This window comes from Cebus imitator, unplaced genomic scaffold (genome assembly GCF_001604975.1).
Source record: "Cebus imitator isolate Cc_AM_T3 unplaced genomic scaffold, Cebus_imitator-1.0 Scaffold128, whole genome shotgun sequence".
Lineage (NCBI taxonomy): Eukaryota > Metazoa > Chordata > Mammalia > Primates > Cebidae > Cebus > Cebus imitator.
Window position 1 is genome coordinate 468,976 of NW_016107443.1, and position 27,692 is coordinate 496,667.

General features: G+C 44.8%; 1 protein-coding gene across 2 annotated transcripts in view; it reads right to left on the minus strand.

Moving 5' to 3' along the window:
• The window catches only part of RAI2 (retinoic acid induced 2), a 63,123-nt gene extending 35,748 nt beyond the window's left edge, over positions 1 to 27,375 (minus strand). The window contains exon 1 of one of the 2 annotated variants that reach the window (XM_017540624.2): positions 27,141 to 27,375. The gene's annotated coding sequence lies outside the window, so the exon portion shown is untranslated. Of the gene's footprint in view, positions 1 to 26,562; positions 26,959 to 27,140 lie in introns of those variants that run through there. The other variant, XM_017540625.2, reaches the window with a different exon arrangement.
• Between the last annotated feature and the right edge of the window lie 317 nt (positions 27,376 to 27,692).

Below are 27,692 nucleotides of genomic sequence, written 5' to 3' on the forward strand. Positions count from 1 at the left end.
ACTGAGTGGGGTGGTTGTTCAATCTTATTTGTTAAATGTATGCTCGACAAAGGCAATGCTGTCAATCCCAATGAAATTAAATGACAAAGCTGATGGGTTTCTTTTTTTTTTAAATGAAAGACAGATTTCTGCATTTAGGACTTACTCTCAAATATCTTTCTAGCAGCTGTATCTCTCAGCCTATTAGTCAAAGGCAGGCACCCAGCCAGCTGTTTGCTGGATTCAACTTCCCCATACATAATCATTTCAAAGGTCGTGTATATGTTAATTTACTACCTGGTTGTTATTTAAAAAGATTTTATTACATCATTTTATGATGATTTATTCTTCCTCCTCCTCTAAGAAATTCTGGATACTAGAACACCCACTGGCAGGGTAGCTCTGGGTGAATATGAGACTTCAAAGAAATCATTGCTGTCATTTTTCAAATTAAACATGAACACACACAAGCAATATGTTTTGGTCGGACATAATTATGATCACCATTGTCTGGAGCTAGAAGAAAGAAGTAGTTTAAGCAAAAATGGTTCGTATTTTTTTTTAACGAGAGAGCAAGTGAGACACCCACAGCGTGCCTATCTAAATCATTAGTTGACAATAGCAATGTCCATGTGGTGAATTTGACAATATCTAGGTCTTTATAATTTGAATCGCTTTACTTTTTTCCTGGGGGCAACCTAAGGGCTTCCTAGTTGATTATAAGGCAATGCAGTTTCATTTTCTATGGTTTCTGTGAGGCTCACAGTATCCTTAAGCTGGGATCATACGGGGAAGAGAATAAAACACCAAGAGGAGAAAAAAGGAGGTTGAGGAGAAGGCAGGGTAAGAGAAGAGAGATGGGATTCCAAGGTAGCTTAGAGGAGGGGAAGGCGGTGGGTTGATGGAAAGAGGTCGCGTATGTAATGCCATTTCATACAGCAGGAGTTACAGAAAAGGTTTTTATGTGGTGGCTAGGGAGGAGAGTTGTGATGAGAAAGGCAAATGGTAGAGAGCCACAAGAAGAGGGAGGACTGGAGAAATCAGGTCTGGATAAAAGCACTGATTTGCTTTCAAATGAACATCTCAGTGCCTCATTTACTTTTCACCAGCACCTGTAATCTCAGAGACCTTGCCGACACATGTTCATGTTGGAGAAAAGAATGAGTCAAGCACAAAATCGTCAGTGAGTGATCACCATTGTTCTTCTGCTCTAACGTCACATTCAGGCGCCCGTACGCTGCCATTCAGAAATCTATTAGTAACATAGCGAAGTCAGGAACTTCCCTGACCTACTTTTACCAGACAGTGGATGCTTCTAATTCTGCAATCAGTGAAACAGCAAAACGATTAGAAAATGTGTGTGGCATGGTGCCGGATCAGACCAGGCAAATACAGCCACTGGGGAAAGGTTAATAGAATGTGACTTAAACAGCTTGTGTGCTTCTAAATTTGCCCCAGGCAATGAGGGACATCAGACCAAAGGGAGTCCTTCAAAACCAAAACCACACTCCTCCCTCTACCATCCTCAACTCTTGGATAGCCTGAGTTTATCTGTGCCCTCGTATTCCCCTCTCCCGAGCCCTTCCCGCTCCAGCTGTGCCCGACACACAGATGAACCAAGATCTGTATCTGCAATTTGACATCTTTCTCTCTTTAAATTCTGTAGGCCTCCAGATCACCCCAGCCCCACTGAGATAGGTCCGTGTGTTTATCCTTTCCAGAACCAAAAACTTAAACTCAAATCATCAAATGTTATAGCTAATTATATTCCACTGCCCTAAGCTCCACCTTCTTCCTCTGTTCCCTTTCTTAAGTTATATGGAAAAATACCCCTCCAAGAAGAGATGAAAAAGAAACTGGACAAACTGCTTTGTGCATTATGATTTTTAGGATTCATCTTGGAATTCTTTTAAAAATACTCATGCCCATATTACAACTGCATTTTTGAAAATTAAAAACAAAAAATGAAAAAAATTCGTTCAGGAGTCTTATGCTCCCGACAAACCAAAACCATTTGACTTTATTGTTTTGTTTTTTACCAGAAAAAAAACTATCATGGCAGAGATGTAACTTTTGTCTTTTCCTTTTCACACTGTATTTTATGATAAGCCACTTTCCTCAGGGATACAGAGCAGCTGAGAATCCCTTTAAGTAACAATGCCCACCCCTCAACTCTTGTCCCTGCAACCTCCGTGTCTTAAATGATTCTATTTCCTCACACCTTTTTGGAGTTACACATCTGTCGTGCACAGACAGTATCGGGAGTGACAAGGACAGGGAGCAATGGGACCAAGGCTGTCTCCCTTCATTGTAGCTTGAAAATTAAATACTACAGATGTTCCTTGACTTAACCATAGGGTTATGTCCTGTCATAAGTTGAAAATATTGTAGTCAAAAATGCATTTCATACACCTAACCCACCAAAATCATAGCTTAGCCTAGCTAACCTTAATGTAAGCTCAGAACACTTATATTATCCTAGTGTTGGGTAAAATAATCTAACAGCAAGTATATTTTATAATATACTGTTGACTATCTCAGTAATGTATTTAATACTTTACTAAAAGTGAAAAACAGAATGGTTGTACAGGTATTCAAAGTACAATTTCTACTGAATGAGTATGACTTTCATACCGTTGCAAAGGTAAAAAAAATCTTAAGTTGGGGGCCATCTGTATTCATTATGGTCCTTCCCTGAATCAGCTCCTGATCACAAGCTTCTCCACAGCAATGACATCTGACGATGGCCTGGCTGAACCCAAGACCAGGCAATGCAGACAGTGTCATGGCATTCACAAAATCCCCAGGCAAAATTAATGTATGTGCCAGAGAGCATTTTTCATTGGGGAGAAGGATGGCTAAATTTAGATTCCCCCCAAAAGCAGACCCTGTGACCAAGATCTGAGTGCATATAGTGTATGTGGGAGGGGACCTCAGGCAGCGCCCATGGAGCAGTAGAGAAATGAGCCAGGAAGGCAAACAATTCAGGATGCGTTAATAAGCAGCTGACTGCTATGAGCAACTGGGGCTCAGTCCCACTGGGAGTTAACCTCAGGCTTCTCCCTACTGAAGGAGAGAAAGCTGGGGCATCCGTCTTCCAGTTCCATTGCATCATTGGTTGAGGGGTGCTCCTGGGGACATATGCTCCAAAACCTCTTGCTTGCCCTGTGCCTGGGCCAAGCATGCTTCCAGAGCCAATACTCAAGTCTTGGAGCAGAGAGCTGCAAGGGTTCAAAGTAAGCACATAGATGGGTGGAGGTGAGTACCCAGGAGATAGGGGTCAGACCAGAGAGCTTCCACTATAGAGATAATGGGTCAAAGAGCGAGCTGCTGCAGACACCTAAAGGCCCAAAACCCACCAGTGTGCAGATTCAAGCCTGTTTGTTTCTCTTTCTTCACTCTCTGAAATCCTTCCTCACATCCTGTGGACAGGCAACAGGTTGGATTTTCCCAAGGTCTGAGATCCCTAAAAGTAAATTGGGTATCTTTAGAAGTTGTCTGCATCCAGCCTTACAGGGCTTCCAATGGGAAATCTTGGCATTGGAAACCCAAACCACAGCTCACAGATCCTGAAGCAGCCAGTGGCCCTACCAAAGATCCCAGCTTACCTCCCAAGGACTAATTTAATCTCTGGGAAACCTGGATCATAAACACTGAAGTTCTCAGAAACGATGTCTGTTTGGCAGTGGAATTCCATGTCCAGGCAAGCCTGCCACCCTTCTCAGTGTGACCCTCTTCCCCCAAAGGAGAGAAGTCAAGAGAGGCCCTATGCAAGTTGACTGCTTCATTCTTCTTGGGAAGCCTGCTGGGGTAAGTTGGGGGTTTTGTTGTTGTTGTTGTTTGATTTTTGGCAGGGGGTTATTTTTTGCAAGCTCTATCTTTGTCAAATGCTATCACAGGCAACATTAAGACAGCTCTACATATGGCCACCAAAAGACATGTTCAAGAATATTTGTAGCAGCTTTATTTGCAATAGTCCCAAACTGGAAACCACCCAGATGTCCGTCAGCAGGAGAATGGATAAACAAACTGTAATACATCCGTACAATAAGATACTGCACAGCAATAAAAAGGAAGGAACTACTGATACAAGCAACAACATGGATGAATCTCATAAGCATTATGCTAAGTGAAAACAGCCAGACGAAAAGATTACCTACACTGCATGATTCTGTTCACATGAAACTCTAGAGAAGACACAAATAATCTAGCGATACCGAAGCCACAATAGTGTTTGCCTTTGGGAGATACTGACTAGAAAGGGGCTCAAGGGAGCTCTTTAGGGTGCTGGGACTGTATTCTATTTTGATCTGGGGTATGGTTATATGGGTGAATACACATGCACTTAAAACCAGTCACCAGCATGTAAGACTTGTGTACTCTGTGAACTTTATTGTATGCGTTATATATACACCTCTATAAAAAGGTAAGATAGACTGATAGAATAATAAGTTAAAAGAATAATAGAATAAAATAAGACAGCTCTAGAGAATACTGTCTCTCTCTCTCTCTCTCTCTCTCTCTCTCTCTCTTTCTCTAACTGTGACCAGTGGACACTTAAGCCCTTCCCTAGAGCTTGGTCTCCTTAGGGGGAAAATGATCGAGAAGGCTCTCTTGGTGAAGTTGGCATTTTTGCCACAGGAAACAGGGAAGACAGGAGGAAAAACTCAACGTGAGCCCAGAGGTCTTTGGTGGGCCAAATGAATAGTTTGGGGGAATTTAATCAGCATCCCCCAAACACACCCACACACAGCACACAGACACACACAACACGGCACACACACTCATGTGTTCAATCACATCCACACATGCTCCATGCTCCATGCCCCATGCCACCCTGCCACACTACATGCACTCACACCCCGCACTGCTGCTGCCATACACCCCACACAGTCACACACACAGGACCGCACACATCACGCATCATATACACAGCACACTCACATACTCAGCCACATCGCACTGCACAGACCTGCACACACACACAAAGCACAAATCACATGCTTATACCACAAGGGATCACACACACACACACACACACACAGAGTGGAGGCAGCCCCTACCCTCTCAGGGTCAGCTCTTAGAGTGCCAGCACTGTTTGGGTAATCACCTCTTTCTTCTCACTGCCAACCATGGCCACTGTCATCATCATCATCATCATCATCATCATCACTGTTCCAGAAACATCCCTCATGGACAGGAACATCTCAGAGTGCATGCAGCTGTACCTGCAAACAAAGACATCTGCCTGGAGCTGCCTGCTGATCCCAAAAGCTATCTGAGCACATCAGGTTTCTGCCTGGTTCTGTGGAGTGAGTGTCCTACAATCTCTAGCTCCAGCCCCGACAGGAGACAGGAACGCTGCAGCAACATCTACACACCGTCCTCCTCTCTCTCTCTGTCCCTGTCCTACTGGCCACTGCCCCCTCCGCAGGAAGGAGCTTTGCTTCCCTTCTTAGTGTGGAACAGTGTCCTTCCTGGGCCCAGATCAGCCCTAATCTTCGAGACAATGCTGACTTCGTTGCTGGGGAAATGCAGAGAAACCAGCCAATATCCAGAAGGTGCCACCCTCTAGATTTGAGATGCCGGTGCCTCCTTGCTGTTAGTTTTTATCATGGACTCGGAACATAGCTGCAGCCTTTTGAGATCCCAGAAATGCTTTTTTATTCTGCTGTTGAAGCTAATTTGAAGAACTAACTCCATTGAGTTCATTTCAATATCTGTTGACCATCTAGACCTTCTGCAGAAATAAGTCTCCGTGTATGGAAGACAGTAAAAAATGTCCATCAGCGTACCCAACATTTAACTAACAAGAATCTCCCCCAAAGATAAATGCACAAGCAGGTTTATCACAGCTCTTTTGTGTTATAAAGACTGGAAACAACCTAAATGTCAACTGAGAGGGAATTGGCTTAGTTAATTATTCCAGATTATTACACCAAATATTACCCAGTCCTTGCAAAGGAGGACACAGGTTGGTACGTTCTAACATGGAAAAAAAAAGTCCAATGAAATTATTTAAGGCAAAAATAAGTGAAGAAGTCATTTGGCAGGAGAGAATATAGATCTTCTATATTTTCTATGTGTAACATGAACTAATTTTTGTTTAGTGTGTGTGTATGTGTGTGTGTATTAAGAACTTAAAGAATAAAACCAAGCATGTACCAGTTTCCTCTAATATTACAGAGTGCTGTTCCTGTCTTTGTTTCAGATATATAATGATTTTATTTTTAAATATGTGTTACTTTTTTCAATCAGAAAGAGACAAAAACATTTTTTTCTAAGTGTCCATCAGTGTCTCCTTGCCCATTCTTTTTAAAACCTTGGATTACCAATACTCAGAGGCAGCTGGACCTTGTGGCCAGCAAGTTCAGCATTTTCTAGCTATGGGGTCTGGCATGTGACTTCACTTTGTTGAACCTTCCTCTCATCCATTATCAACAAGCCTCATTGAGAGCCTACTCAATGCCATCCCTCTGTGCCAATCCTGGGGTGACTGTGGTGGACAAAATGCTCATCCCTTTCCTACTTGGAGTCGCATCTATAGCTGTAAAATCAGGTATCTTTGCAGGGCTACTGAAAAGATTAGTAACATAACAATTTCTGGCACATAAAAGGCCTTTGAAAATTGTCAGCTACTTAAAAAAAAATCCAAGGAGTATGACTTAGTTAAGGTGTGATAAGCTACCTAGTGAATTGCTCCTAACTTGTAACGGCTCAATAATGGAAGTGTATGTCTTGTTTATGTAACTATCCAGGGTGGGGGCTCCAGATCTGGTGGTTCTGTTCCATGAAATGAACTTCCCTAGGCAGAGGAGGCTCTGCCATCTTTAGCTGTGGCTTTCAAGGTGACCCTGGGACTTCGCTCCATCCCAGACAGCCAGTGGGTAAGAGAAGAGCTTGGAGGAAAACCTAGAAAGCTTTTATGGTTGGACCAGAGGTGCACATGTCCTTTCTTCTCACATCCCATTGGCAAGAACTCAAGCAGATGGCCACACATACAACTGCAAGAGAGACAGGGAAATGTAGCCTGTCTGGGTACCTAGAAAGATAAACAAAACAGGTTTTGGGGGACTAACCAGCAATCACTGCCATGGTGAATTTGAGAGGGAAACAAATCCCTATGACTTTGTGTGTGTTTATTTGTGTCCAGTCTGCAAATAGCTCATGCGCAAAGAAGCCTTTGCTCTAGGAAGTTCAAAACCTCTTTTTTGCTGAACTTTTAGTTTTTTGGAAGAACTTTAAGAAGACATCTGTTTAAGCCTCTCTTTTTTTATCATCAAGGTTGTCCTGCCACCATCTGAGATATTACTAAAAAACAATGCCAGCCCCCAGCTCTGACTTTCACAAGATTTGAGATGCTGTCAAAAATAAATGCCAGCTCCTCAGATTCCGTGTGAGAGAGATGCCAACACACATCTAACTCAAACTAAAAGCTGCAGACAAGAAGCTGTACCATGCACACATTGTCACTCCTACTCCACTAAAGAACCTCAAATGCTAACCAGTGGATCCATGGATTAATCATGGCAACTAAGAGGGAATATCATTTTTTCCCTTAAGCTCAAACTTTGCAGAACCAGTACTTATACGTCTGTCTGTCATAGGCTTACATTATAGATTGAGAAGGCTTACGATTTAATTCTACAGTATGGTTTGCAGAAAGTCCATGTGTGTGGTCGGGATAGGGACAAGACGTGTACAATACGATACTATTCATTTGTTCATTTATTCATTCATCCATTCAATCAATATATATTGAGTGATTCCTCAATTACGAGCACTGTGGATCCTGGGCTGAGGATAACAAGATGGAAGGCACATTCTCTGTGTGGTAGGGGAGTCAGCTGTGTGAACACGCAATTACAGTGCAGCAGGACACCTGCCGCGGTGGAAGCACGTGTGGTGGCAGTGGAAGAAGCACAAGAAACAGATTATTAGAAAGGCCGCTCAATTCTTGGTTATTTCTCTGATTTGCTTGGCACAGAAGCATCAAGTAACTCATCAAAAATCTTCCTATGGCTCATTAGATGAAACGACTGGAAATGTGAAGAGAAAGGAAATGCTCTAGGGCCCCAAGGGCTCTTTATTCATGCTGTCATTGGAAAGAAAGTGGGCAAAGTACTAGCAGCTGCAGACGTTGGACCTCTCCTGTGTACCAGGCATCTTGCATATTTGTCACTCATCCTGACAGGCAAGTATCATTGCCACCCACTGTACAGTTGGCATCTCTGAGGCCCAGAGAGATGAAGACACTCATCCCACTATGTAGTAGTTGGCAGACCTGAGAATTTGGTCTGTTTCACTCTAAGGAATGACCCCTTTCCATTGCATCCCCTGACTGCCCACACTTCATGGAAAACCAGGGAGAGCAGACCCAGTGGACAGCAGGAGGCTTAATCTCACTGTGAGGGAGAGACAGCAAAGGATGGTGGAAGGCATTAGTCTCAGGAGCTGATGCTCACTCCCTGGGAGTAATATGAGAATAAACTGTCGTCATTCATTAATTGATTCAACGATATTTATATTAAGCAACTGCTAGGTTCCAGGTGGTGAGGGGATATGGCAGTCAGTAGAAGAGGAGAAATAAATATGCTAAAAAAATTTTTGTCACCCATGAGAGGTAATAAAACGGCTACCTTTTCATTCTTGATGTTAATGATTAGGGAAACATAAATGATCAGCAAAGCTTTGAGAAAATCAATTTAAGCACAAGAAGACTTTGAATTGTAAAGCTCCAAACTCCTGGAGAAAATAGATAATATATGTATAGGAAAACAAATGACTGTGAGGACATGAACCAAGACAGTGATAGTGGCAATCTCTGGGTGTCAGGAATGTGAATGATATTTATTTTCTTCTTGCTGTCTTCTCATACTTGTAAATTTTTTTAAGTAAGTATGCCTATTTTTATGATCATAGAAAGACAAGATTTACTACCAAGGTAAAGAAAATAAAACTTCAAAAAACCAGAAGAGGAGGATTTCTGTGTTTCATCCCTTTCTTTCCTAGCACACAGGCGGTGACCCGCATGTAAGCCAGACAGCTATGCCTCACTCCTATAGTTAACACCCAATGATATCTTATTTCAACACACTGCCTGATTATTTCAGAACTCACTCGCAGGAGGAGCCACAGGAGAAAATATACACTCATCACTGAGATATTAGGGACTGAATCTTGAAACTTGATTTTTCATTAGGGCATTGTGCCATTTTTGAATTAAGACAGGTTCTTTTTTTTTTTTTTTTTAAGTGCTGATGTGTAAAACCTCATTTCCTTCCTTAGCACACTCACCTGTAGATTTTATTTGTAATGCATTTCCATGCCCTCCTACAAGTGGCAGAGAAACTGAGCTGGTGAGTTGTGTTGCGACAGTGCTCCTGGTGCTGGAAAGGAAGCTGCAGCTCTGTGAGAACAATGCTCTGGAAAATCTGTAAAACCCAATTGAACACACCTAAGGTTTGCGTGAAAGGGCAGACATTACTCACGGCAGCTTCGACAGTGAGAACAGAGACAGAAAAGCCATCCAGCCCTTCAGCAATGAATGTGCCTGGATGAATTGGTCAGGTCTAATCTAGAAGCCAAGGAAGAACTGTCTAACGTCTCAATACAGTGGATTCATTGTATTAACTTTTTATTAAAAGTATTTTCCATGTTCTTGAATTAAAAAAAAAAAGATTCCAACCCTACTTCCTCAAGTATTAAATCTAGAAATGAAAATATCCTCACTCAAACTAACAGGGTCTGTGAGGGGCTTAGGTTCTTAACATAAGATTCTATTTCCTGCTGGAAATATTGTTTCAGAAAAAATAGAAGCAATGATAGAAGGGCCACAGGAAACATCTGTGTATACAAACAGGCAGCTCACTAGGAATCAAAATGCATTATGCATCATGAAAGTCTAAATATTTTTATTAACATAGTTTGTTAACTAAGAATTGAGAAATAAGGTTCCCTAAGAGTCCCCCATCAAATGTTTTCTTCGATATTTCATTTTATTCTTAGGAGAGAAGTTACTTGGAAACCTTATCTTAGATTTTTGCAATGAGTTTTCTATTAAAAGTTATTTCTTTTCCATCTCAGGCAGAGCAAAGCTCTGGGCCAAGAGGGTTAGGGAATTCGTTTCATAAAACTGACAGCTTGGCGAGCATTCAATCACTCAGCACTCCACAGCCCAGGAGAACAAATAAGTCCTTTGCTGATGCCACTCCAGACACATTACGATGTATGTTCCATAGCTTGATTCCCACCTTCCTACTTTTTGCCTCCTGCAGCAAAAAGAAAAGGGGGCAGAAAGCACATAGAAAAATACAATAAGACCTATGAATAAGAGAAATTCATCAACCATACTCTCATTTGGAAGTTGGAGAAAAATGTCCTCATTGGATATGCTGTTTTACTGGCTGTGCCTGGCTTTACCTTCCAGAAGGCCAGTTGATTCAGAGGACTCCCAGCTATTTTATTGTCATATCCTTGGTGCTCTTAGACATGTGTCTTTGCAAGGTCTGACAGAGACTTTAATAAGGCAGATAAAGCAAGCTTGGTGGCTACCTTTGGCCCAGGTGGTGCCAAGAATAAACAGGTTACTGGCTTGCAGCCTGGGCATTGTCCTGGGCAGAAGAGACCAGCTGCCCCAAACCCTATACCATCAAAAGCCCAGCTTGGAAACTTCCTGTTTAATGAGCCTAACTCAGAGCAGCCAGAGAAAGGAAACCATTACAAAATTTCTGCTCCCACACTCCCCACCAAAATAAATCGCAGGACTTTTTTTTTGGCACTCATACACAAAGCTATGACTTAAAAATCCCTGTATGTGATACAAGAAATCAATGCTGTTAAAATATAGTGGCTATTGTTGGTGAGGATAATGAAGAGGGCATGAAGAAGCTTCTGAAGGCTGGTGCAGTCTGTGTCTCCATAATGGCACTGGCAACATGGGTGTGCTGTTTGTGAAAATTCTTCAAGCTGTACACTTAATAATATATGCAATTTTGTGTATGTATGTAAGAATTTTAGACAAAAATCCCCAAATAAAAATTTGCGTTGGATAATTTTTAAGACTTCTCCCATCCATATAGCTGGATTTAAAAAGCAAACATTACCAAGGAAAGAATAAACCATGTCACCCCACTGCTTAAAAATTGATGTATTTGAAGTGAAATAGACAACCTTTAAAAAATGCTGATGCTATTATTTAAGGTCTAATATCTATTCCTCATACAGTGGTACAGAGGGGCACGATTAACAACAACACTATTTTTCTCTCTCAGACTCATTTTAGGAGTACAGGGTATCATTGGGGGCACTTTCCAAAGACCCAAGTCCCATTTTGGGTGGTTCTCCACTATCTGAACTAGATGGCCGTGGCAGAGGAATCTTCCTTTTTTCACATCTTTCTCTAGTTTTCCCCTTAGCTTTTATTTCCCTGAACTGAATTCCTCCTAGACCACCCTCCATATTCCAGTTGCTGAGGGGTCAGTTTCCAGCACGAGAATAAACTCTGAGTGCTTTTCCCTGTCACTGGTGTCCTAAGATGAGTATGTCACCTCACTCTGCATTTCTCTCTGCATTTCTTAATGTATCTGAAGGCTTGCACCAGGAATCAGCAGGAAAAACGCCTTTCATTAGCTTCCTACTCCAAGCTTTCCTCTGTACCATTTACAACACGTTGTCTGTTTATTTACTGAGGTTTGTTTTGCAAGAGAAATCTTTGGGATGGGGTGGAGAAAGGAAACTTTTGAAAACTTAAAAATTTTTAAATTTGGTTTCAGGAGAGTCATGAATAATGGAGGACTACAGTCGCTTTGCAAAATTTAAATCTGCATGGCCTTACTGCTAAGCAAGATTCTGCATCTTACTTCTAGAAAAATAAAAAGACTTTTCTATTCATGATTTTAAGGATGTAGGAATGTATTATATAAAGAAATTGTTTTTCTCACCCAGGACGCAGTTTAACATATTCCCATGTCCAGTTAAGAACTTACTAGTCTCAGATTCCAGCAGGACTGAAGGATTTGTTCACTTATCTGAAATTTACCTGAAATATCTGGACAAGATCTCAGATGGGTAGGATAACAAGAAGGGCATAGATAGCATGTTCTAGTTTCCAGGAAGGCAGGGTAAAAATCTCAGGCTCCTATTTTCAGAGAAGTGCTTCAGTTAGAAACAGAGAAGCTATTGGAAAGTGCTTGGGGTATGTTCTTGCCTTTTCTATTCCCAAGCTCATTCTCTTCTCTGTGGTGGTATCCCCATATTGATGACAGTTCAGGTGGAACTGAATCTCCACTTTGGTTCCAATCAGCTCAGCCATCCATATCGCAACGCCTCCCCTGGCAGATGGGGTGACCCACTCACCCTAGTTTGCCCAGGACTGTTGAGTTTTAAAACTGAAAGTCCCATGTCTTAAGCACCCTCTCAATCCTGGGCAAATAAGGACAGGATGATTGGTCATGCTAGCAGCAGGCCACCAGCCAAACTCCCCTGCCCTAGCTGGGCCCAGTCAAAGCCTGAACCAGCAGGCTCACTCAAAGTCCCCTCCTACTTACAGAGTCTGACCTATTTAAAGCGTATATATTTGTGAAGTTCATTTAAAGCTGTGGACTGAAGTTGCTCCTGGGCTGTTGACTATGTCAGATTTTGTTTTTGTCCCCAGAATGGCTTCAAAAGGCTCTTGTAACCCATTCATTTGTTTTCATTGCATTTCCTTCAGAAATGAGGACTCAGAATAGGATTTCCTGTGCCACACCAAGATTTTCTGGCTACTCACCTAGGCCTGGCTGCAGAGGGAGGGGAGGCCCAGGTACCCACTCTCTCCCTTCTTTTGAGTTTTTTGACCCACTAAGGGACCCAAAAGCCAGAAACCAGGGTGCTGTCATCATTTAGTCTATCAGCCTAATATGGTTTGGCTGTGTCCCCACCCAAATCTCACCTTGAATTGTAATAATCCCCATGTGTCAAGGGTAGGGCCAGGTGGAGATCATTGAATCATGGGGGTGGTTTCCCCGATACTGTTCTCGTGATAGTGAATGAGTCTCAAGAGATTGGATAGTTTTATAAAGCGGGGGTCCCCTGCACAAACTCTCTCTTGCCTGCCACTACATAAGACATCCCTTTGCGCTTCCTTCATCTTCCACCACGATTGTGAGGCCTCCTCAGCCATGTGGAACTATGAGCCCACTAAATGTCTTTCCTTTATAAATACCCAGTCTTGAGTATGTCTTTATTACCAGCATTAGAACAGACTAATACAAAGCCATCACCGAGCCTCAGAGAGGCAGCCTTCTAGATCCTTTCTGAATCCAGCCACTGGCCTCCCCATCCACTGCACTCCTCTACTTGGGTTCTTCCTCAGCTCTCTTTCTGGGTTACTGCAACAGGGCCTTTCCCATCCCCCACCCTCCAGTTCATCTCCACTGGGAAAAAGACCAAACACATAAATTAGATCATGTCACAGGCCTCCTGAAAACTGCTCAGGATAAAGTCCAAGGTCTTTATCAAAGCACACAAGACCCATTATGATATGAGCCCTGCCCACCTTTTCTGCTCATCACTCAGAACTTGCCCTTTTGCTGCCTCAGTTTCCTCATCCCGCAAATAAAAATAGCTGTTTCCAAAAGTGACTGTGTGGTAGAAGTGAAAGCACATATATTAAAGCCGCCCAGTGCTTCAGCTCCATTTTAGGTTTGGAGACCATGGAGTCCTTCGCCCCCAGCCACAGATGTGGCCAAAAGGAATGAAGGGGGAGGGTGGAGCACTTGGCCTAGCCCTCTGCAGAAAGCAACAGATTTGAAGGCAGCAAAGAAGTATCCGTATGGATGGGGGATGAAGGACTTCCTGTCCAAATATCCACAATGGAGTTAACAGTGCGTTTGACTGACTAGAGGAAGGCAGGCCTCGGCCCCTGGTGATGATCATGACGAAAGACCAGAGAGGGCCAGAAATCTGGGACCTACCATGTGCAGGTATTTACTGAGCCTTCTCATGGGTAGATGACAGAGAGCTAAGTGGTAGGAAAACAGAAGTATTAAAAGCCCAAGAAATTTACATTTCACCACCAATTAATGGGGACAGAGCCTCTATAATAATGCAAAAAAAAAAGCCCTTGACTTCATGCCTTTTGGAGACTTACTTTTGGAAACAGACAAACTGAGGAAAACTTGTGTGTTAGCACTTTTTTGTTCAATCTATTATCAGCAACTAAGTGCTGCCAGGAGCCAAGGAGGGCTGGACTGTCATAGACTATGATTAAAATGAGCTTTAGAAAGTGCTGCCTGGCTCAAGAGAATGAATGTTGGTTTGAGACCAAGCCACAAAAAAAAAGACACATGATTTCTGCTCTCAAATAAAACAAAAAACAAAACAAAACAAAAAAAAGAGAGGGAGAGACAGAGAGAAAAAAAACTTATTCTCTGTGAGGGGAAAACAATATTTGTGCACACTCAGAAAAAAATGATTCCATATCACTCTTTTATTTTACAAATATTCATAAGAAAAACAGCTCAACAGCTGCTTTGGTGAGTAACCTCAACTACTTCTTTCCACCTATTTTTTTTTTTTTTTAAACAAGAACATTCTCAGCACCGCTGAAATAGAGATCAAGTGTTAAGGTGGCTGACATTACAGTCTCCTTCCGGAGACCTTTCGAGACCTTCCCTGGCCACCTAGCCACTCACACCCCCTTGCCTCCACCCCCGCCCCAGGGAGGCTGGCTTTTGCCCTCCAAAATGGACAAAGACTTTAATTAGGGTGAAGAAATAAATGTAGGGGCATGGAGGAGGTGGGGAAACCGGGCTTCATTATCTGTCTGTCTCACTCTTTCCTAGTCAACTTTTCTGCCCTGTTTAATTACAGAGAATAGCAGATTGGACAGTAAATGGGCCTCTCTGCCTAGGCTTGCCCTAGATTGCTAGGGTGGTCAGGGAGTTCCTAGAGCCCATGCTTCTTCCTTCACCCACAACTGGCTCTCCACCTTCTTCCTCCCAAAAGAGTCCCAAATTAAAATGAATGCTTTCAAGAACAACTGCCAAGAAAGTGACCAAATCTGTTGCCCAAATACAGCTGGAATGATGAGGAGAGGGTAAGCTCTTCAGGACAGCAGTGGGAAGGAAGCTTCTCCCTGCTGACTTGAACCAGCGACCACTGCTCCCTGAAGTACAGAGGCAATTCTAATGCACATTCACCCTTGAGAACTGCTGGCTACAGGCCTCTGGGAAAAGGCAGAACTGTATTGTGTCTGAAGGGAGGAAGAGAGATGTAAAGTCTGCAGACAGCAGAGAGACGGAACTATGCGGTGAAACAAGTATATTCTAGAGCTGCTACCAAAGTGTACATTCAGTAAAATCCACTTCCTCGGCCACACCAGTCACATTTCTAGTGCTCCTACTGTTACTCGTAGCTAGTGGCTACCATATCGGACTGTGCACATTTCCATCATTGCATAAAGTTTTACTGAACCAGGCTGTATAGAATCTCAGTTCCACCTCCTATAAGTGGTGTAACCTTGTGTAAGTTACTAAACTTCTCCAAGCCTCTGATTCCTTCTCTGTGAAATAGAGTTCATAATACCTATACCTACCTCATATGGTGATGAAGCTGGAAATAAAATAACATATGCAAATCACCTGGTACCGCTGTCCAGCCTATAGCAGGAGCTTCATAAATGATGGATAATATCCTTGCTTTTATGACTTCATGAGCAGTCATTGGAGGATGTTTCCTTACAGAATGGACAGTCTGCATTGACTAGGATAGACTCCTTCCACTATGCTTGAGTTGTAAATTTCAGAGCTTGTGTAAGTGGCTCAGTTCTCAACAGGATAAGCTTGTAGTGTAATTCTGAAGCAATACCCATTTGCTGGCAGGCCAGAAAGGTGGCATCCTAACACAGAGTAGTAAGAGACTTGTAGTACGGCTGCAATTCTTGAAACCAGAAAGCCTCATTTTGTTAATGGCTTTTTCTTCTTTCTTTCCTTCTCCTCTCTTCTCTCTCTTCTCTTCTCTCTCTCTCACACACATACACACACACACACACACTAAACTCAAGCCTTCCATTTTCTTCATCTAGAAAGATACTCAAGACATCCCATAACCTTTTTGGAAGTCTCCCCCCATATAAGAAAACAAAACCCAGCACAGAGAAGTTGTACAATCTGGAGACACCCTCCCAGGATGCCTTACTGAATGCCAGTCTAAGCTCTAGGATGGGAGGAATGGGCTGGGAAAGTAGAGAGGGCTTTATATGTGGTATTTTATTCAACCTTATTAGGAAATAGGGAGTCACTGGATGTTCTTGAGCTAGAGTGACAAGACTAGAGAGGTGCTTTAGCATGCGGAAATTGATGCAGGCCTGTAGAACAGCAGCTGGGGAGAGGAAGACAACAAATCATGCAGAGCAGTGAGGAGAACAGGGCCACACTGGGAGCCTTTTGAGGCCTGTGTTCATTACAGCAGTGGGCATGGCTGAGGAGAGGGTGAAGGAGGTCAAGCCCATGAGAACCAGCAATGGCGCTGACATTGGGAGTCAGGGATAAAGGGCCCAGGCTCTCAGCATTGAGGCTGTACGCTTGCACTTTCATGTTCAAGAGGCCAGTTTTACCCCCTCAAACTCCTCCAAAGAAGCAATTCCATTCTTCACATGGGCTTTGGGAAAAGCCAGCTCTCTATGAGTGAGGGGTCAGAAGAGCTGAGTAAAGAAGGGATTCAGGGAAGCAGCCCCAGGATCCTTTCTCAGGTTGCTGTTTCTGGCTTAGGAATCATAACAAAGGCTCCCCTTCCAGGTCTACTTGGGTCTCCTGGGTGAATCTCAAACTTTTGAATGTTATGGATGAGTAACATTTTTAAAATGAAGACTCCAATATGAGTTGGACAACTTCTCACTTTGTCAAATAAAGATGTCAAAATACAAATGTCATCCACTATCTCTTGATCAGTCATAAAAGAAAGTTTCACACCAAGGACAGTGGGAAAGATCATTTTGGAATATAGGGCAGTTTTGTAAAGTGAAAAAGGTTTAGCTTTAAACACAATAAATTCACTGCATTTTCACTTTTCTTCCATTTCACTGTGAAGGGGCAGAAATCCTGTCCCATATAGGCAGTGGTCTGCAAACCTGGTCTGTGGGGACCACTGGCTTATGTGGCATTCTAAGATGTTTCCCATTGTAGTTTGGGCTGTAAGCTTCAGCCCTGATGACTTCACATCCAACTTCCCAGCTCCTATGAGCACAAACAAAGCTCGGGGTTTCTGGTGTGGCTGTGTCCAACATGGAAGCACAGGTCAGAATTGGCCTTTTCTAACCTTCTTAAAATGCAAGTGATAGGCCAAAAAGGATCTTAGAACAAATGGCCCCATATTGATATTTTCACATTCAATAATTTCATATTTAGTCTAGAGGGTTAGTTATTCTTTTTTCATAAAAGGAAATTGCAGCCAGAGCTAATTGCTCAATCTAAAATGGATCTGGACATTGTTTAGATATTGGAAAGGGAACGGTAACATTGTAGAGCTTTAGTAAAGACGGGAGCATTGTTTTAAAAACAAACTTTAAATGGAAATTAATAAGAAATGTAACTCCGTATGGTTTTCAAAGCTTTGATATATATAGTCGAGAGAGCACCTCTATTTTGTGCTTTCCTGACATTTTCCTTGTTTGTAAAATGCAATAGGAAATTCATCGGCACAGGCTCAATCCATTCCCATCCATTGATTGCTAACAAATCAATGGCCATTGTAATCTGAAAAAAAAACAAAACAAACAAACAAACAAAAAAAAACACTGGTTTCTATGACCCTTTCCAAGCACAGCAGTGTTCAGCTAAGCTTAATAAAGAGAAAAACAGCGAGGACCATCTGGAAAACACTCTTCCGGAGTCTCGAAAGATAGTGGCAGCCTCTGCCCAACCTGCTATAAATAAGTGTCTCAGAAAAAAAAAAAAAAAAACACCCAATTTCCAAATCTGTTTCTACTTAATACAGCTGCAATAGGGTTTATTTAGCTTTTCTCTATAGAAGGAAGACTGTTTGCATTTTTATGACAAGGTCCTAAATGTTTTTCACAGCCATTTCCATTGCCATTATTTTGAGGAACAACATATCACTCAGACCTGTCTGTTTGCTTCTGTAGCACACAGCAGTGGCCCCAGTGGCCTCTGCACCACGAAACTGGCCTCCAACGCCCAGATTTATGATCCTGTTTCCTCTCCCAGTGTTTCAACCATCACCCAAATCCTGGCCTGCAAGGGACTGGCAACTTAGAATGACCAAGTGTCACGTGCTGCAAATCAATTATTTATCCGCCTGAGCCCAGCACACTGTGGATCCCTGCCAGCCTCTCTCTCTCTCTTCATGGCGACAAGGAAGACTTCAACTATACTTCAAGAGACGCTGGAACTCACCAATGAAGAAATGCTGCTGGCTTGCCAAATCCCTCAATTCTCACCTTTCCATCTTTCCTCACTGGATAGCGTGCAAGAGAATCCTACGCATGGCACTCTTTGGAAAAGGTCAGCCTATCTTGGATGGCTGCAAAATGAAGTGGCCTATGTTGACTTCTGCACTGAGCAACTGCCTTGTATCCTCCACCAGCATCCCCCGTTCCCACATCACTCCCAGAGACTGGCAGGGGAGGGCTGATCTGGGGGACACTCTCTGCCCTCTCCCTGTCCCCTAAACACCCATTCCATTTCCATGTATGGGCAGGGCACAGTTTGCCCCCATGACACCTTTCCTGTGTAAGACATGACCCTCCTTTCTAGCCTTTCAAGGGACTACCAGAAAGTATATGGCTGAGGGCTTGTCCTGGTGGCAATATTTCATCTGCTGTTGCTGCCTGTAGGCATTACCAGGTGCTAGCTGCCTGAAGGAGAATTGCTTCAAGGAAATAAATGCGTATAAAAGGAAACAAAACTGCCAGGGGTGATGGGGGCCACCTGAATTTCAACTTCCAATCATTATGAAAAATGATCCATCTACCAAGAAAGTAGTTGACTTTCTCTCTCAATAGTACTGGAAAACATAGAATTCAGTGGTGAGTAAAGGGCTGCCACAATCTGAAATGAGTCCATTACAATATTACAAGCAGAGCTCTCACAAGTACACTAAAACGCTAAATTAATTGGCTGGGGCTTAAGATGCTACTGAAGAAATGACAGTGGGGAGGAGCCAGGGGCAGGGGAAGATGCCTGGTGGCTTTGAAGTCACGCCTGGAATCAGGTGCATATGAAAAAGAAATTAGGAAGGAATAAACCTGTTCTCTTTATGAAAAACCAGAGAAGCCACTAGTTCTTACAATGCACCCCCCAATTACCTATGACTTATAAAATTGCCTGCCTTAAAAAAGTCTCCATGCTTATACAATCTTATAGACCCTTCTGCCAACCTTAGAATTAAGTCAAGCACATGACCCACTTACAACTGTTAATTAATCATGCCCATGAATTGTATATATAAAAGTCAGAGGGGGAAAATTGGGTCTTTTATTATTTCAAATGGAATTTTCACAAAAACACAAAGTACTTATTACATTTTGGTCTAGACGAGTGGTCCTCAATAGGGCTAATTTTGTCCCAGAAGGGACATTTGGCAGGGTTTGGAGTAGAGGGATGTGGTGCTAATGGTGTCTAGTGAGTGGAGGCCAGGGATTCTGCTGAACATCTTAAGGTGCATGGGACAGACCCCTGCAACAAACAATTCTCTGGTCTGAAATGTCAACAGGACCAAGGTGAAGAAACCATGCTCCAGATAAAGCCAAATATGCTTGGTCTTTAACATTCATAATTCTGGCAGTCATCAAAGGGAAAAGATCTATTTTTTTCAAAATCTAAGGAAGGTTTACATATATGTTGACTTACATATTTACCTGTTTTCCATATAAACGAAATACTTTCTCCTTCTGAATCTAGGGACATTAAAGAAATACTGTGATGATGGTGGGGTAGGTATGGCATATTTTAAATGCATATTTCATCACTCTAAATGGGTGGAAATTAATATCTCATAAAACAAAATGATTATCTATTATGTTGCATACAAAACCAAAATCAATACACTGCATCTTACTTAACCTGCAATTAGAGTTAAAAAAAAAATATTAAAACAAGGAAATGCTATTCTTTCCCATTTTTTGCTAGCTGGGCACACACTTCTGAGCATGAAGCATTAAAAACCAACAGGCAGACAGAAACCTTTTTTTAAAACATATTTTTCCAGAGCACAAAAAGCTTCCTGAATCTTTCCTTGTATTTACTGTAGATTCAATCATTCTTTAGTGAGCAAAACATGCAGCTCATTCTCTTAGTTATGCTTGCCTGGCTTTCCAAATGCCCTCAAAACTGGAATGATGAATCACATACTTTGGCCCCACTGTGCCAATTAATAGTAAGCAAAAGAATTCCACACGGCCAAGATTGGACTTTCTGCCTGGTTGTATGTATGGGGGTGGGGAGGGATTCTTCAGCCAATTGCTTTCAGAGAATCTTAAGAACAGGTGTTTCAGTTCCCTAAAATTCCTTTCATCCTAGAACATTCTATGTGGTTCTGCAGTGCCCCCACATTGGGGATGGGCTTTGATCAGGAAAAAACTATGTTCCTACAGTCAGCCTGAAGCTTCCAGGCTTAAAGCACGAAGGAAAGAATGGCTGACAGCTACACCATTTCAACCCTTCCAGGCCTCCATTTCTTTCTCTGAATTATAAGGAAAAAGTGGCCATACACACAAAGGCAAAAATAACAGCAACAAAAACGCCCAAACACACCCAGTCTTGGCTGCCAGCGAGGCCCAATTCTGCTGCTGAAAAAGAACAGTTGCTACAGTGCAGCTGGAGGAGCTTTTCCAGGGAACTGGTAATACCCTGGCTGTTAATGAATTATTTTTCGCCAGAATGTCGGATTCTTCCTGTGCTCCAGTAAACAGTCTGCTTCTGCCATGTGAAACAAAACCAACTCCTTCTGAGGAGCTGAAGGAGGTCAGCCAAGGGTTCCCTGTGAGGGCAGCCCCCTCAGGAGCCAGAGCCACAGACGCCTGACCTGTAAATCACTGCAGTCCCAAGTTCATTATCCCATCCTTTTCTGCCTATTCGTGCCATGCCCAGTGCCCAGGGAAGGACTCAGGAATAATGTGATATGATAATACCATGGTACCAGCCAAAATCCTTTTTCCACCTCCCTGAACCCTCTTTTGGCCAGGTTTCTTCATCTGTGGTGCTATGGTTGTGTGAAATTGACCTTCCTTATTCTGTCTCCCTCGCAGAAATTTTATTTATGTCTTTGCTCTTGTTCTCATCAAGCTGTCAGGAAATGACAGTGTGCATCCTCTTTTTTATTTTCTATAAGGCTGGCCCTGGCCCCAAATAACCCACTCTCAGCATGAGGGTGTCTACTGGCAACATTACTCTCCAAGCACAAATCCCTGGGATGGATATTACTTTAAGCTGCCACTAGAACAGGTGTCAAGGAATTTTCTGATGGACGAGGACACCGGACTAGGGTAGGCAGGGTCGAGGAAAGGAAAGAAGCCATTTCATTTCAGCCAATCCTGCCTGTGCTCCTTCTGCCTTGCTCATTCTATTGGTTTTCTGGGTCCCACATTACTGACAGAACATGAGACTGTGAGTAGGGAACCCCCATGATGGCACCTGATACTGAAAATCAAAATTGCTTGATGCCAGGCTGCTGTGGCTACTGAGTCAGCCCCCTGCCTCCCATCTGCCATCAAGATGGAGAGCATTTATGTCCCCAAAACATCTGGAGGCTGAAGTCACAAGTTTCGTTAGTTTGCTCCAGAGCAGCTCTGGCTAATAGAAACGTTTATGTAATTTTAAATGTTTTAGTAGGCACATTAAAAAAAATAAACTAGTGACAGTAATTTTAATACTCTAGCATATTTAACTGATATATTGAAAATATTATCATTTCACCATGTAATCAATGTAAAGATTAATGAGCTATTTTGGATTCTTTTTTTGTATTAAGTCCTAGAAATCCCATGCATGTGTTATATTTAATGCACATCCTAATTTGGACCAACCAGTTTTCAAGCACTCCATGGCTACATGTAGCCAGTGGCTAGTGTGTGGGACAGTGCAGACATGGAACATTTCCATCATCATAGAAAGTTCTATTAGACAATGCTGTGCTGAAAGACCAAAAAGTTATGGGAAGAGGAGTGATAGGTGTGAGCAGGATCTGCTCCAAAGTTCTCTAGAATTACTGAGTTGTTGGAGCTAATTACAGCAGAAATTGAATTATAAGGATTGGGATGTTCGAGAAGCCCAGCCCAATGTCTAAGTAGAGATTAAAATTGGCTTTTATGAAAGGCCCTGGAACCATGCATAGTCTGAATGTGTCTGTCCCCTCCAAATCCCTATGTTGAAATCCTAATCCCCAACGTGATGGTATTAAGATGTGGGGCCTTTGCTTGGTGATTAGATCATGACAGTGGAGCCCTCATGAATGGGATAAGTGCCCTTGTAAAAGAAGCCCCAGAGAGCTCACCTGTCCTTTCCACTATGTGAGGGCACAGCAAGAAGATGCCCTCTCTAAATCAGTAAAAAAGTGCTCCCCACACACTGAATCTGCTGGCACCTTGATCTTTGACTTCCCATTTTCTAGAATTATGAGAAATGCATTTCTATTGTTTATAAGTCACCCAGCCTATGGGATTTTGTTGCAGCAGCCCAGATGGACGAAGGCAGACCATGCCCATGTTTTGGGGTGCTGCCCCCACAGTAGTGGGAAGTCCAGCAAGTATGATCAATGTCTCAAGACATCTGCTGGCTGAGCCGCCTCCATCTTAGCTGTTCTGGTCTGTTCAGGCCAGGGGCTGGGAGAGAAGAACACCAAAGTCACGTACTTCTTTCAATAACAATTCTGGGTTTGAATCTAATTTGGTGAAGCAGATACAGAAATGTGATCAAATTATGTGCTTCTGTGTCTGTGTGTGCATGTGTGCTCATGTTTGTGTTCTTGGCAGGAGAGAGAAGGAGGGTCATGTGTGAAGTCAAGTATCAACCTGGCTGCCAAAATCAGCATCTCACCAGCTGCCATCAGAGGACACGGAAGTGGCAGACTCAAGAGGCTCATCAAACATTGTGAGCTATGGAGGAAAGGCCTTGAGTCTGGAAAGAATGAGATGATGGGCACCCAGACAGACAATCAGGTTGGAGGGAGAAGTGGTAATCAGAGGCATTCTCTCACGACAAGAGCTGCCAACTCTATAGCAAGGATGTCACCCTGATCCCCAAATCAAGCTTAATTCGGAAGCCCACACAGGTTTTTGTGTGTGGGAAGAGTGCAATTAGCCATCTTTCCCCCTCATTCTCTGAGGTCTCCCTCATATTCTGATCAGGGAGGCAGCATTCAGAAGCACCTCATACATAGCTTCGAAGCCCAGCTCTCCCAGTGGCTCCAGAATTTCTAGGACGTTAAAGGCTGCCACCTGGTTGGAAGGGGGCTAAGGGGCTTGCTTTAACAATACACTTGCATAGCAAGTCCCCTCCTCGTTTTCCTATAGAGTGTTTATTTGAGACATTACTAGTAAAAATACCTCACCCACCCTTTTGTCCCATCATGGACTTTGAGTTAGTTGCTTAACCTTTCTGAGCCTCAGTTTTGTAATCTACAAGATGGGAATAATCTTGCCCATCTCACATGGATTTTGTAAAGATTAAATTGGGGCTTCTCGGCATGGAGCTGCCAAAGGCTAAAACTGGAGTATGACACCAGGAGTTTCAGGCCCCCAACCAAACATACAAATCTTTGGATCTCTTCCTGCTGGGTCTCCCTTAACAATGATTTACAGTCCCCTCCCCATCACTGTTCACTTCATCAGTGCCATCATTTAGTCACTCAACTCTCATTTATTAAGCAAAATTTGGGTGGTGGGGACTCCAAGATGTAAAGGCACACTCTGTCCATCTGACATAGGTATTATCAGATCTATCTACTTGGCACATAAGTATGCACTGTGAGCAACTGGGCTGCCCACTGGTGGGCTTTCACCTTCCCCCCCAACCCCCACCAATTGGGTACCAGACTTTGTCAAGGTGGAGGGGCTGAAAGATCCAGCAGGAAGAGATCCAGAGATTTGTATGTTTGGTTGGGGGCCTGAAGTACCTGGTGTCATACTCTAGTTTTAGCCCTGTGGTTCTATGCTGATAAGCCCCACTTTAATCTTTACAATGTCCATGTGAGATGGGAAAGATTATTCTCATCTTGTAGGTAAGGAAAGTGAGGCTCAGACAGGTTAAGAGGAATTAATAAGAGATCTGGAGCAGAAGAGGAATATGTTGCCCCTTTAAATCATAACCACCAAAGTCTGAAATCTGACACACGACTGGAAATTTATCTGAGCCTCAGATTCCTTATCTGTAAAATAATTCTTCCATCATACAGTGGCTGAGAAGGTTTACCACATGTGAAGTGCCTGGCAGACAGAGGCCAACAATAAATGTTAGTTCCCTTCCCAATTTATTTCCTTCCACTACCATCCTCTCCAAAATTCTAAGGTTAGGGGAGAAACCAGAGAACAGACGTTTCCTATTTTCTTATCAAAGATTTGGAGCACATTCTACAGGGCTCTCCGCACATCCCGACTATCTCCATTCTGGGCCAATGGATTTGGGAGGCCAGTCCTATCCTCAGCTTCTGGGTCATTATAGCTAGAGCACTCCCAGCGACAGCTCTCATACACCTTCCAGTCTTTGATTTTTCTTTCTTGCAGTTCAGATGGTCCTGTCTCAGGGACTCTGTATTCTGGACACAAGATTTTGAAATGTATCTTACAGTTCTTGCCTAACTGCCTATCAAACCGAGTTTTCACCCCAGCAAGCAGCATCACTTGGAAAACTGTCTTTTCATTTGCTCAGGTGTTCCTCAGATGAACTGGTTTTCCTGGGCAGAACGTCACCGCTGGAGGTCTTGGCTTTCTTTCATCATAAAGGAACCCCCTCGGATGGCTGAATGGTCCCCTGGGCTGGTGCCAAAGTAGCCACTACCCCTAAGTTCCAGTCTGACTTGGTTCACAGTGTCTGGGCTGCCCTGGGGATGCCTCTAGTGGGCATCTGTCAGGACGAGAAGCAAGTGCCCATTTGAAGGAGACTGTGTGTATGTGGGGGTGTGGGGGCAGGTGGGTTCTCTAGGCTTGTAAGGGGCAGGGAAACTGGGATGCCACCAAGCTTATGATTCTCTGCCTTCCAGCCCACCCCTGGCTTCTCATGTTTCCGTTTGAGAAGAAAACTAGCATCCATACTGTCCCTTCCATATTGTCCCCCTCCCACCTTGCCATCCTTCTACTGTAACAAAGGCATGTCCACACCACATTTTCAAAGTTATCACAAGTCTCTCGGTCCACCAACAACCAATTCTGAGGACTCCAAAGGAGCAAGAGAGACATCTAGAAAACGGTGGGAAAGATTTCCTGGGAAAAGCACAGAAAACCTTGCCTGACTCATGCAAGGCTAAGGATTGTTCTCTCCCTGCTGGCTGCTTTTCTCTCTGTTCTAAAGAGAAGCTTCCAAGAATCAGCTAAATAAAGGGATCACACCAGAGGATGCGAGATAATGCTAAACCAACAAAAACAAAGACCCAAATGAAACAGAGAGAGCCATGAGAATACGCGGTTATCAAAACTTTGTTTGGCCATATCTATTTATCATCGCTGCACACCCGGGCTCTGCGGAATATCATTCCGTTGATGTCACTTATCCTCAGCAAAATATTTACACATCCTTAAAAACGCCAGATGAGGGGGGCCAGCCCGCGCACTGCCGCAAGCCGCCCCTCAAACCCCATCGCCGGGTTCTGGGCAGCCCAGGATGTAGGGGCACGACGGTGGGTGGCACCAGCGGGCACAGGTGAGAGCTACCAACAATTCCTGGAACACGGTCACTCAGACACCGCGCCGTGCCCTGCCCACCTCTCCCCTACCTGACTGCAAGCAGCAACCACATACCCGATATGGTGTTGGCGCCTCCTTGTCCTCCTCTCCTGCCTTTTTCATTGATTAAGTTCTGAAACCATTGTTAAAGCTGGGTTGCTTTTCCTTGGAAAACTGGGCTAAATTCATCAAGCTTCCCTTTGCCACAAAAGGAATATTCATAAAAGTTTGGCAGGCAGAAAGGGAGGCTGAGTGAGTGCCATGGTGCCGATGACAATCCGCTCCTCCAAAGCCACCCTCTTCTTCCGTGCCCCATCCCTCTCTCCTTGCATCCGTCCTGCCCCAAACCTACTCCAGGGACTTCTGATAGGGAAACACAAAGCAGCAGCTGTTTGGCAACATTTCTACCCCTCGCCAGCAACTGTGGTGGGATGCCATTTCCCCACCCAGGCGGAGCTTATCCTGAACAATAGTCGGGCTTTAAATGGCAAACAAACAAACACAGAGAGCACAACCCCAACCCCGAAAACGCCACCACGGAGAGAAGCAGTAACTCCCTCCGCAGCAAAAGGCGCCACTGAAACGCACGCAAAAATGCAACGAGAACATTGCTCTGTGCCTAACATGGCAGAAAGCCCGAGCTGGTGCGGCCACCCCTGGGCTGGGCATTGGGGGGCACCGGGGCTCCCGGGGCGTCGGCGCACACTCACCCGGCTCCGGGGGGATGCGGGGCTGGCCGCGTATCACAAAGAGGAGCCCGGCGCGATCTGGCAAAACCCAACTTTCCACCCGGCTCGCCAGGGCCGCCAGATACGTCAACAGAATCCATCTTTCGAAGGGCCTGGAAGGCGCCGGGTTTTCCCGGCCGGGGCAGAACGGCAGATCCAGAGACTGCCCGGTGCGGTGCCGGGGCTCGGAGTCCGCCGTGAGCCGCCCTCTGCGTCCGGTGCCAGTGCGGGCAACGACCCGAAACCCACTTCAGGGCCCCCGCCCCGCCGGCCGGCGCCGCCTCCCCGGCAGTCCCTGGCCCCGCCGGCCAGTGCGCGGCGCCGGGAACGGGAGCGGAGTCCCGGCGCGCCACACGGGCGGCGGCCTCGGCCAGCGTCCCCGCCCCCGCCCGGCCCTCCCCGCCGGCCCCGGCCTCCGGGCGCCGTCCTGCCCCCGGGAACAGGCCCCTCCCCGGGCGCCGGGCCCCACCAGACGCGCCCAGCCCGGCGCGCCCCCTGCGTCCCGGTGGCAGGGAAGGTGGGGGTGACCCCGGCCCGCAGGGGGGCGCAGCGGCCGCTACCTTGCAATCGCGGCCGCCGCCTCCAGGAAGCCGCGGGGTGGTCGCGGGTGCGGGAACTCTCGGGTCTGGCCTCGCCGCCGGCAGCCTGAAGGGGGTGCGCCGCGGTGGGAGCCGCTGTCGCCGCTGTCACCGAGCTGCTGTCGCCGCCGCCGCTGCCGGTTGTGCGTGAGCGTGTGTGCGCCTGTGTCCGGGCGAGTGTGTGTCTGCGTGCGGCGCCCGGCCTTTACTATATACACCAAGGGGTGGGAGGAGGCGGGGAAGGGGAGGGCTTGGGGGAGGCGGCGGAGGAGGGGGAGCAGGAGGGGGGCGAAAGGGTACCCGAGGAGGCAGCGACAGAGGAGGGACAGGTGATCTCGCCCACGGGGAGGGCGTGGCCGTGGGCGGCTCGGGGTGCCTGGAGGAAGGGGTGTCCCCGGAGACCTTGTGGGAAGTGCCGGGGAGGGCCGGAGGAGCTGGGACCCTACTGCCTCCCGGCGGGCTGGGGACCATTCCAGACCCCAGGATGGAGAAGAGCAAGGAACAGAGCCCAGGAGGGAGGAAGTGGCTGGCTGA